Below are 12,988 nucleotides of genomic sequence, written 5' to 3' on the forward strand. Positions count from 1 at the left end.
GTGGATATTTAAACATATGAATTCTTCCAATCTATGAACACAGAATATCTATTTACTTGTGTCTTCTTCAACGTCTTTCATCAATATATAGCTGGCCTCATGTATCCACAGGTTCCAAATCTGATCAAGAGACAAATGAATCTATAGATATGGAACCCATGGATATGGAGGGCCAATTGTACTATGACATTTTATATAAGAGATTTGAGTATCTGCAAGTTTTGGAATCCTTGAGGGTCCCTGGTGGACACTGAGGGGTGACTGTATTATAGTTTCCAGTCTACAGATCTCTCACTTCCTTGGTTAAATTAATGTCATTTTATTATTTATTTCATACTTTGCTGTTGGCCTATAGCAATTTTTAAAATTTTTATTATTGTTGATTTATAATGTTCCTTCAATTTTTGCTGTACAGCTGAGTGACCAAGTCATGCATATATACATAGATTCTTTTTTTAAAAAATACTATTTCCATTCATGTTTTAACCCAAGAGACTGGACATAGTTGCCTGTGCTATACATAGGACTCCACTGTGCATCCATTCTAAATATAATAGTTTGCATTTACCAACCCCAAAGTCCCCCTCCATCCCACTCCCTCTCCCCTGGCAACCATGAGTCTGCTCTCCATGTCCATGATCTGCTTCTGTTTATAGTAATTTTTTAATTCTTAATTTGTATCCTGCAACTTTACTGAATAGTTTATTAATTGTAACAGGGTTTTTTTTTTTTTTTTGGTGTAGTCTTGAGGGTTTTCTGTAGCATGCCATGCAAACAGGGACAACTTTATTTTTTCTTTTTTGAATTTGATGCCTTTTATTTCTTTTTATTGCCTGACAGCTCTGGCTAGGACTTCCAGTACGTTGTTCTCTTTTTTGTTGAGAGTATTAATCATGAAATGATGTTGAATTGTGTGAAATGCTTTGTCTTCTGATGAAATGATCATACAATTTTTATCCTTCATTTTGTTAACCTGGTATATCAAATTGATTGATTTTTCATATGTCAAACCAGCTTTGCATCTCAGGAATAAATCTCACTTGATTATGGACTATGATTATTTTTATGTATTGTTGAAATCCGTTTGCCAATATTTTATTAAGTATTTTTGTATTCACATTCATCATTTTTTGTAGTGTCCTTTTCTATCTTTGGAATTAGGATAATGATGGCCCCCTAAACAGAGTTTAGAGTTGTTCCTTTTTCTTCTGTTTTTTGGAAGAATTAGAGAAGGATTGGTATTAATTCTTCTTTAAATGTTTTGTAGAGTCTACCAATGAAGCTATCTGGTCCTGGACTTTTCTTTGTTGGGAAGTTTTGACTACGGATTCAATCTCCTTACTAGTAATTAGTGCTTTCAAATTTTCCATCATGATTCAGTCTTGGTAGGTAGTATGTTTCTATCCAATGTATTAACACACAATTTTCATAGCAGTTTCTTATGATTCTTAGCATTTCTTTTCTTACCTGTGGTAATGTCACCTCTTCCATTTTTTTAATTATGAAAAGCAGATGATTTAATTTTAGATTTTTAATATAATAATATACTTAATTGGATTTGATTCCCTTTTAGTCATCTTGAAGTATCACTTGCCATTTGCAGCAACATGGATGAACTAGAGACTCTCATACTAAGTGAAGTAAGTCAGAAAGAGAAAGACAAATACCATATGATATCACTTATATCTAGAATCTAATATATGGCACAAATGAACTTCTTCCATTTCTGATTTTGAGTCTTTTTCCTTTTTTTCTTAGTCTAAAGATTTATCTGTTGTACATCTTTTCAAAAAATCAACTCATTTTAGATTCCACATATAAGTGATATCATGTTATTTGTCTTTCTCTTTATGACTTACTTCACTTAGTATGAGAATCTCTTCTATATGTGGAATCTAAAATATGTCATAAATGATACTATCTACAAAACAGAAAAAGATCACAGCCATGGAGAACAGACTTGTGGTTGCCAGGGGTTGGGGGAGGGAGTGGGATGGACAGAGTTTGGGGTTAGACGATGCAAATTATTACATTTGTAATGGAAAAGCAATGGAGTCCCACTGTACAGCACAGAAAAATCTCTTAGGTTGGAACATGATGGAAGATAGTATAAAAAAAGAAAAAAATAATGTACATAAATGCATGACGGGATCACTTTGTTGTACAACAGAAATTGAAGAAATATTGTAAATCAACTAGACTTTGATGAAAAAATCAACTCATTGATATTTTCTATTGTCTTTCTAGTCTCTATTTCAGTCCATTACCACTTTGATCTTTATTATTTCCTTCCTTCTAACAATTTTGGGCTTAATTTGTCTCTTTTTCTAGTTCCTTGAATGTCAGTGAGGTTATTACTTTAGATCTTTTTTGGTTCTTAATGTAGGTGTTTTTCACTGTGAACTTTCCTTTTAAAACTGTTTTTGCTGCATCTCATAGGTTGTGGTATGTTGTGTTTCTATTTTCTTTTGTCTCAAGATTGCCTTTTATTTACCTTTTGATTTCTTCGATCCATTGATGCTCCAGAAATAAGTTGTTTAATCTTCATATATTTGTGAATTTTAATTTTTCCTCTTTTAATTGATTTCTAGTTTCCTACCACTGTGGTCATAAAGACACTTGATTTGATTTCAATCTTCTTAAATTAAGAAAAATTGATTAAGGCTTTTGGCTTAATAATTGATCTATCCTGGAGGATGCTCAATGGCACTTAAAAAGAATGTGTGTTCTGCTGCTGAAGGAATGTTCTGTTCAATGCCTGTTAAGTCTATATGGTCTAATGTGTCATTTAAGTCAAATGTTTCTTTGTTGTTTCTTCTGTCTGAATTATATATCCATTGTCGAAGTGGGACTTTGAAGTCCCCTAACATTGTTGTATTGTAGTCTATTTCTTCCTTCAGTTCTGTTAATATTTGCCTTATATATTTAGCTGCTCTAATATTGAGAGAATAAATAGCTGAAATTGTTATATTCTCATAAGTAATTGACCCTTTATTATTGTATGATGACCTTCTCTTTTTCTTGTTACATTTTTGGCTTAAACTCTATTTTGGGGCAATATAAGTAGAGCTACCCTAATTCTTTTTTGGCTTGCATTTGCATGGAATATCTCTTCTATCCCTTCACTTTGAGTCTGTATATGTCCTTAAAACTGAAGTAAACCTCTTATAATGAGCATATAGTTGGGTCTCCCTCTCTGTCTTTTGATTGGAAAATTTTGTCCATCTACCTTTAAATGAATTGATAGGTATAGACGTACTATTGTCATTTTTTATTTTCTGGCTCTTTTGTAGTTCGTTTGTTCCTTCCTCTCTTGCTCTCCTCCTTTGTTATTTGATTATTTTCTATAGTGGTATACATCAATTCCATTCTCTTTCTTTTTATCTACTATAGGTTTTTTTTTTGTAGCTAGTATGAGGTTTACATAAAATATCATACATCAATCTCTTCTGATAACAACTTAACTTTGAATGCATACATAACTTATACATTTTTATACTTCCCCAGGTGTTACATTTTTGATGTCACAATTTATATTGTTTTATATTGCATACCACTAATAAATAATGTTTTTTAATACCCTTAACCTTTATACTACAATTATAAGTGATTTAATCCCCCTCATAATTACAATTTTAGAATATCCTGAATTTATATATCACCAGTGAGATTTATGTTTTCACATGTTTTCATGCAACTAATTAGCATCCTTTTGTTTCAGCTTTAAGAACTCTAGTTAACATTATAAGGCTGGTTTGCTGGTGGCAAAGTACTTTAACTTTTGTTGGTCTGCTTCTGGGAACCTCTTTACCTTTACTTCAATTATGAAAGGCAGCTTTGCTGGGAAGAGTATTCTTGGCTGGCAGAGGTTTTTTTCTTTCTACACTTTCAATAGATCATCCCACTCCTTTATTGCCTGCAAGGTTTCTGCTTAAAAATTTGCTGAATGTCTTATGGAAGTTCCCTTGTAATTAACAAGTTTATTTTCTCCTGCTGCCTTCAGATTCTCACTTGTCTTTAACTTTTGACAATTTAATTATAATATGTCTCAGTGTGGGTCTTAGAGCCTTCTTATTTTGTTCTTTTTGGGATTCCTTGTTCTGAATGTCTGTTTCCCCATGTTAGGAAGTTTTTAGCCATTATTTGTTTGAATTAAGATTTCTGCCTCTTTCTCTCTTTTCTCCTTTTTGGACCCCTATAATATATATTGGTTTCCTTGATGGTGTCACATAGACCTTTAATAGCTATCTTCACTCTCTTTCCTTTCTTTTCTTTTCTTCCTTCCTTTCTTTCTTCTTTCCTTTCTTCTTTCTTTCTTTCTTTCTTCTTCTTCTTTTTCTTCTTTCTTTCTTTCTTTCTTTTTTCTCTCTTTCCTCTGATTGGATGAATTCCACTGCCCTGTTTTGAGTTTTCTGATTCTTTTTTTTTTCCTTGTTTGATCTAGTCTGCCCTTGAAGTCTTATATTAAATTTTTTAGTTCACTTAGATTATATTCTTCAACTCTATGATTTCCATTTGGTACTTTTTAATATTTTCTCTTTGAGAGTCTCTTTTTTCTTGCATTGCTCTCCTGACCTTAGTAAGCATATTTATGACCATTATTTTGAAATCTTTGTTGGGTAAATCACTATGTCCATTTTATTAGAGCCAATTTATAGAGATTTCTCTCATTCTTTTGTCTAGAACATATTCCCCTACATCTTCATTTTGACCCTCGGTGTTGATTTCTGAACGTCAAACAGCCACTTGGTTGGTCTTGACAGACTAGCCTCAGATAGCAGGTTAACCTTATCAATCAGCCTGGCTTGACTTCCTGGTTGCCCTTGAAATGTTTCTACATATCCATACTGCCATTTTCTTACTGGTGGCTCCCAGTATTTGAGGGTATAACAAAACCCTTCAGCATCTCAAATGTGTTGGAAATGCTCATATTTTTGTTTAGGTTCCCAGAGGAATACAATTGCCAGCTCCTTGAGCTCTTTAATGCAAGCTAATTGTACACTGGACCTTCATGCATCAGGTAGGAAAATCAGGACATTGGGTATGCAGTAGGGCCCCTACCAGGGAGAAATCAGAAGCTGAGTGTTTTTTCTATTCACTGTGCTGAATCAGGGAGGATAAGCTCTTGGAGTCCTTGTGTGCTCAAAGGGGACTGCCTTTTTGTTTTGTGTGGTTCCAAGGAGCTCAGAAATGCTGAATCTTCTTGAGTCCTAGAGCTAGGTGAACTGAAAGCCATCCCCTGGGGTGGCAGTCTTGGCAGTTGGGGTGCTAAATATGTGGAAAAGCTCTTTACAAGGAGAATCTTGAGACTTGCTTTTACTACTGGATTGAGTCAAGCGAGATGGTCGAGGATGTGACTACCAGCTCTTTCGGGCTCCCAGGAAGAGCCTACTCAGCTCCCATATGCAAGGTGATTAAAAGCTAGAACCTCAGACAGAAGCTTGGAAAGTATGAAGTCAAGTCTTTTCCAGGGAGAAACTGCAAGATAGGTGTTTTGCTTGCCCTCTCTGTGCTAAGCCTGCAGAAAAGGGCTTGCATGCCCATTTGAAAACTGCTTTTTTTGTTTACTATGGTCCTGTGGGACTCATGAATGCTGAGCCCTGTTGGCTATTAGAGCTAGACAATAAGAGGGATCACCCTTTAGAGGGCAGCCACAAAAGTTGGTGCATGAGATGTGTGAACAAGCTCCTTCCAGGAAGTTGGAGAGGGAGAATGTAAGCAAAGTGTCCACTAGCTCTTTTGAGCTCTGGGAAGGATTGTAGTTGGCACCTAGATGCAGGCTGATCAGAAGCTGAATCCCCAGGCAGCATTTGGAAAAGTATGCAGTGAAACTCCTTCCCAGGAGAACCTGGGAGATTGGTTCTCTTGCCTGTTTCCCCTGCACTGAGCCCAGCCATAGGAAGTGTTTGCACATCCATTTAAAACCTTCAGTTTTTGTTTGCTATAGTGCTATGGGACTTGGGAACACAAGCTTTGTTGGTTCTCAGAGACAGGCGATTTGGATCTATACCTCGAGCAACAGCCTTAAAAGCTGGGGTGCTAAACATGAGGTCTAAACTCCTCACTCCTCTTGCAGAAGCTGGGAATTGGAGGTTCCCTCTCCATTGTAAGGCACTAGGAGTATAGTATTCATGGTGTATTATGTCTCAGCCTCTCCCACCTGCTCTGATGTGTAGAAGTAACTCAACTAGATTCTGGAATTTTCTCAGAGGGACTTGACCCACGTGTAGCTGTATATTGTGTATTTGTGAGATGAGGGAAATTTGTTAGCCTCCAGTGTGTCACCATCTTAGTGACCTCTCCTTTTTCTTTAACATGAAGATAATAATAGTACCTATGCTATAGTTGTTGTGAGGGTTGAACAAGTTAATACACACACTGAAATTAGAAATCATCGCTATCAATTATTGCTATCATTATTACCTATTACTTATAACTCCACTATTGTTGCTACTACTGCTATTCAGAGATGTCAAGAAAGGGCTGCTTGAGTGTGTGCAGTAAGTCCAGCCCTGACCACAGCTTCTCAGGAAGTCATGCATGAGAGCATGTCAAGATTTGCTTAAGATGATTAAAACTTCTATTTAGCATCATCTAAAGCTTGGTTCATTTTGAGGGGCTGTGGATGACTCAGCACTGTTTATTGTTTGCCAGGCTGGTACACTCATCCTTGTTTAATGCGTTATTGATCAAGAATGTGTGTAGGCACTCTACCCCAGAGGCCTCCTCGGAGGACGGCTCATATTGATGTCTTATTGCCAAGGAGACTGCAGTTATTTCTTTTCTTCATAGGACCTGCCTAATAGCATCAAGTCATTGATCCATTTACTGTATTTGGCCCCCCTGGCAATGGTTAATGCTAGAAAGACCATGGAATAAAGTATTGCACTTCGAGGGCTAGGAGAAAATTAATATTGTCCTTGCCCCAGGGGAGCATGGCTCCTGGGAGGCTTTTAGACATCTCTCTATTTGCTGGCTCTTACAGCAAGCTCTGGCTGGTTGGCCACATGTGTATCATAATCTACCATCTATTTTCCTTTAGTTTCAAGAAGCACATGTTCTTTTATTGTTTGTTTAGATCCCTTCCATTTTCTGATAACTTCCTTTTCAGAGGATTATATGGACTATAACAGGGAGATGGGGTTTATATCTGCTAGCATTAGAAGAACAGAAAAGAGTCATATTTTAGATGAGGCAAAAAATATTTTTTGCTTCTTAAGTAGAAGTATCAAAACCTGTAAATTCTTTCTGCTACCATGACATAGAGGAAAAAGCTATTCTAGTTTCCTTTTTGATTAAAACACAGTGTGATATAGGAAGCATAGATTTGATTCTGGATGACTAAGGTGCAAATGTTAGCTCTAACACTTACCGCCCTAAGGACTTGTGTAAGATATATAAAATTCTTGACTATCTAGAAGATGGGACTCTAAGAGCTATTCTCACTGGTTGGTGTGAGAAGTAAATATAAGACAGGTGAAGCATAGTAAGAATGTCATAGATGCTAGTCTCTATCTCTTGTAGTAGAGTTGTGGGGGGTTGACAAGGCCTCCTTCAAGCTTCAGTGTCAAAAACAATTTGGGGTATGCTGACTCCTTAGGAGAGCACCCCACTAAGCAGGCTCTTGCTTGGTTAAATGATTCTGTCAATAGAAAGCTCTATTTGGGGTCAAATGGATGGATTCTCTTTAGCTCTTGATTTTTCATCTATTCTTAAGGTCTTAAAAAAAACCCCTGCTAGATAAGTAAATGCAAGTGTTAAGGGAGGAAAAGTGTGTAAAGAGCATATTTCTCTCTCTCTTTTTCTTTTTATGGCCACACCTGCAGCATATGGAAGTTCCCAGGCTAGGGGTCCAATCAAAGCTGCAGCTGCCGGCCTACACCACAGCCACAGCAACACAGGATCAGAGCTGCATCTGTGACCTGCACTGCAGCTTGTGGCAACACTGGATCCTTAACCCACTCAGCAAGGCCAGGGATCAAACCCTCATCTTCATGGGACACTATGTTGGGTTCTTAACCCACTGAGCCGCAACCAGAACTCGAAGACCATATCTTTATTAAACAAATTAACCTAGATGGAAACATTTTAGTAAACTGTAAAGCATTATACAGAGGTCAAGTCTAATGTCCTGGGGCATTTAGTCTTAGGCAATGCTCCTTCACATTTTACTGCACACAAACCAGTCTCCCTTAGCTCGAACCCCTCAGCCAGCACAGTGAGGTCAGAGATGTCCCACCCAACAGGCCTTTGCAGTGACAGGAAGGACAGAGAAGGCCCCGCCGAGAGCCTACCTCTCACAATGTGGGAAACACTAAAGATTTTTGCAACAACACACTCCTACATTAGCAACTCTTCCCCCTTAAAAACACATACACATGAGCCCACACACAGGGACACACATGAGCATGTATACACACATATATGCACATGCATAACCCACAGACACACACTTGTATCACATATGCTTGCATACACATTCGTGCACACACAGACACATACTGCTGCCAGGTTATTACAAAGAGAAGAGAGTGACTGACTTTTCTTTAGTATACCGAGAAGATGGGAAAAGGGGGAGTTTGCCTGGCTGATTTTCTCATCAGAGCAAACGAAAGGCAACTAAAGCTAAAGGTAATCGTGACCGTGACCATGACCAGGCTCTGCAATGATAATTATGGGGACTTAGTCTCAGGATCATTTATTCTTACTTGTTTCAGTGGTTTTAAAACCAGAAGACATTCAGGACTCTGTGCTGAGAGCCATTTGATACAGGTGGGCATTCTGGAAAACCGTGGTTTTGCAGTATTGGGGGAGTATATCTGTGTGCTGGGGGAGAGAGAGAGCACACCTGCTCACCCCACATGGTCCGTGCCCTCTAGAAAACACCTTTATAAAGCATCCAATAACACTCAGACAGACATGTTCTGAATCATACATAAACATGCCAGATGCACATTACACTACTGGAAATGTGTGCTTTAATTGGGTTTCTTGACTCTCTTTCTTCCATCTTTAAAATATTTCAATAAAAGGAAGCTGCACATCTTAAGTAAATCACCCTCTCCCTGACCAATATTATTCTGAGCTAGAATAAACAGCTCACCAATTCTTTCTGCCCCGGCAAACAAATTGTATACAAAGCAGGCCTTGTGGCTGGAAATGCCTGCTTCCCTTGCCTCAGCTTCCCAAGAGTTCTGAGTGCCCTGCAAGCCACAGTCGAGCAAGATTGCGCAGCTGACAGCCATCAGAACTGTGCCTATTTCTCCCTCTTTATTCCCTCCCTCCTTCCTTCTCTCTCTCAATCGCACATACACACACACAATTCTGGATAAAACCCAGGTGATTACCTGCTAAGAACTAGGTGCCTTTTTGATAGGTGATGTTGGGGTCAGTACCTGTGATCTGTCTGCACTTTGCCCACTCCAGCTGCCCTGACCTCAGACTGAATGAAGCAGGGTCTTTTCTGTAACTGGAAACTTGAGTGGCAGGTCAGACATCATTTGGCTTTGCTGTTTTGCTTTTTGGAGATGAAACAGGCCCATACATAGGTTAATCTCTTAGGTATGTTGAGGACTGCTGAGTTCAAATATTCACTATCTATTGAGACATAAAATAGAAAAAAATTTTTGACATACGTAATCCTCTCTCATCATGTATTCAACCTTTTGAGACATTTAATCAGGTCGTCATATCTTTTCTTTCTGGGGACTTGGGCTAGTTTGTGACTTACAGTCTCTGCAGGCACCAAAATATCATGACGTAGCTGGGCTCTCTTCTTTGTATCAGAAATTCTACTGTGGTTCTCTTCTTTATCTCAAATTAACAAATTAGATGAATGCCAAAACTTTATAGGTCAAAGTTCTCAACTGGAAGAAAGGTAAACACTAAGTAGTTTAAAAATAAAAGAGAATCATTGTTCTAATCAACTTACCTTTTTCAATAGATAAAAACATTCTGGATGTAAGAGGTGACTTAAACTGTAGAATAAATAGGAATGGAAAATGGACAAAGCAAATCTGACTTCAGAACTCTGCTCAAGACCCCAGATAACTCAGTAGTATTTCTCTCCTTCGTTTTCCTCAACTATCACAGCTGTTGTGCTTTTACTAACAGAAATGCTCATTTTTTGTTTGGATGCACTGTTAAATCTTTCCTCATTTTCATCTATCTTTATTTCCTTTCACTTTGATTTTGAGAACTTAAAAATACAGAAATGGAACAAAATGATATATCAAAGATAATCTATACATGTATGACTTTTAAAATTTTATTTAATTTTATTTTTGTTATAGTTGATTTACAGTGTTGTGCCAATTTCTGCTGTACAGCAAAGTGACTCAGTCATAGACCAGTATACATCCTTTTTCTCATATTATCATCCATTATGTTCTCTCTCAAGTGACTGGACATAGTTCCCTGTGCTCTACAGTAGGACCTCATTGCTGATCCATTCTAAATGAAATAGTTTGCATCTAGTAACCCCAAACTCCCACTCCCTCCGCTTTGGCAATCCCAAGTCTGTTCTCTATGTCTTTTTCTGCTTTTTGTAGATAGGTTCATTTGTGCCATATTTTAATTTTATAAATGAAGAAAAGGAATTTAAATGTGCCTTCTTCCACAGATGAATATCTGCTATGGTAAATTTAATATGAATCTTTCCAAGTTCAATGTTGCATATTTTTAGTTACATAGCTATCCAAAAATAATAGCGATTTTTAGTGTATGTAAAACATTATATAGATTATAAAATGGGGAAGTCTCTCTGCAATTTTCTTTTTTCATTCAATATGACTTTTTTAGATGTGTGCATGTTGGCATGGTATATGTATAAATTCATTCTCCTCCACTGCGCCATCATTTTCTGTAATTTGAATATACCATATTTCATACATCCATTCCCCAAAGCAAAGTATTTTAAGTTGCTGCAAATTTTTTTCATTTTCATGAGTAACACTACTAAAATACTCTTGTGTATCTCTCTTTATGTACATGAGTATAATTTTTCCCAGGGAATGTACCCCAAATGAAAATGATCAGTGATAGCGTGCACACATTTTCACTTTTACTAGATACTGCTGACTTGTTGTCAGTAGCAGTTGCACCAAATTTACTCCTATCAATAATGTAGGCAAGCTTATGTTTTTCTCATGGGCACTTGTGAATACCGTTATAAGTAATTGCTACTCATTCCAATTAAGTGGATATAAAGGGAAATCAAAATATTATTTTATTTTATAGTTTCCTGGCTATAAGTGGAGTATCTTTTCAGATGTGTATTAGCCTATTTTTCTGCTCTGTGACCTGCATATCTATTTCTTTTGTCCATAACTTTTGTTTTTTTCTATATTGGACATTGACTTCTCATCTTCCCCTGGTCATTTATGTATGGTACTGATGTCAGGCTAAAACCCTGTCTTTAATGGTATCAAGTTGGTTAATTTTTCCTTTTTATGGACTCAATTTTAGTGACTGGACTAAAATATTTTCCAATTTTAAGGGCACAAAGATTTTTTCCCTATACTTAAAAGTCTCAATTTTTATGTCTTTACCCAATCTGGAATTTACTTGTATCTTTGAAGTGAGATAGGGATCCTGTTTGATAGTTTTCTATAAGGAGGATAGATGAGAGTATTCTCAGATCACCATTAAGAACGTCAACTTAACGTCGGCTTCCGCAAACACTTGGATGTCGTACTGGACAAAAGGGAATCCCATGAAGCTTCATATCTGTGTAGACGCCTGCAGCGCTAAAGCCCACAGCTTTCAGCATGTCTTCATCTGACGTTCTCCTCATTTAACCCCATCTCCAATTCTCTACTGCGTTCTCAAATCTTGCCACGGTGCTCGTTAGAACGCAGCATGCTACAATTTCTTGGTCTCTGAAGATTGTCTTTCCTTCTTGCTCACTGAAAAGTGCCCCAAACCTGTGGACACTACCTCTCAGAATTACTCTGGGCCCTGGTTAATTCATTCTCCTCTTCTCCAGGTGAGGCTTTCACTCATTTTCTCTCCTCACACCTCATACACTCCTTCACCTCGCCTTACTCTTAGGTCATGATTGCCATCTACTTGATGGGTATAATCAAAGTAATCAAAAGGAAACTACTTAGTATTTCCACCACCAAACCTACCAGCCTATTCTCCCTACCACCCACACAGGCTTCCTTCTTAACCCAACCAGTGAACTGTTTCTAAATGTAACTCCTTTACTTGCACACTGGAAGCCATGAGCTCGTGCTTACTTCAGCGATGGCACCTACAACTGCCCTTCCGTCTTCTGTCCCATGAACGTCCCTTTCTCTTCTGGATTATCCTCAACAGGGTCCAAATAAGCTGTAAGAAATGTCATAAAACTGCCCTAGGCTCCATGTCTTCCTTCTGCAACTCCCTAGCCTCTGACTTTCTTTTATAGTAAATCTCTTTTTTTCAACGTCTCTATTTTCCTGCATGGATTCATGCATCTACCTGTGCCAGTCACAACACTGTCTCCAGAGTCTACTGAGATGATACTTAACCGTGTGACCAATCTTGCCAAATCTAATACCTAACCTTTATTTCTCATTTTATTTCAGCATTTAAACAGACATAACTGTTCTTTTCTTATTTTTCACTTGGTTTCTAAGACATTAGACTCCCTTTTTTTCACTGACTTCTAATTCTCAATTATCTGTAATGGGATTCACTTCTTATTCATGAGCTCTAACTATTGAACATTCTCTGAGCTCAGTCCTAGGCCCTCTTTCTTTTCTTTTTAATGAAAGACGTCATGCTGCTTCTATGTATTTGGTTTCAAATCTGCTAGAGTTACATTTAAGGCAAGACTACAAGATGACTCAGTTTTCTGAGCATCAGAAGGTCTACATTATTCACAGATTAAGATCAATTACTATAGAGCTGATGGTTTTATTCACACTATAAGCAAAAAATGTCATATTATCTAGGTGATACATTTTATAGAATAAATTAATGGTATGATGCATGTGATATA

The sequence above is a fragment of the Phacochoerus africanus genome, chromosome 13 (genome assembly GCF_016906955.1).
Source record: "Phacochoerus africanus isolate WHEZ1 chromosome 13, ROS_Pafr_v1, whole genome shotgun sequence".
Lineage (NCBI taxonomy): Eukaryota > Metazoa > Chordata > Mammalia > Artiodactyla > Suidae > Phacochoerus > Phacochoerus africanus.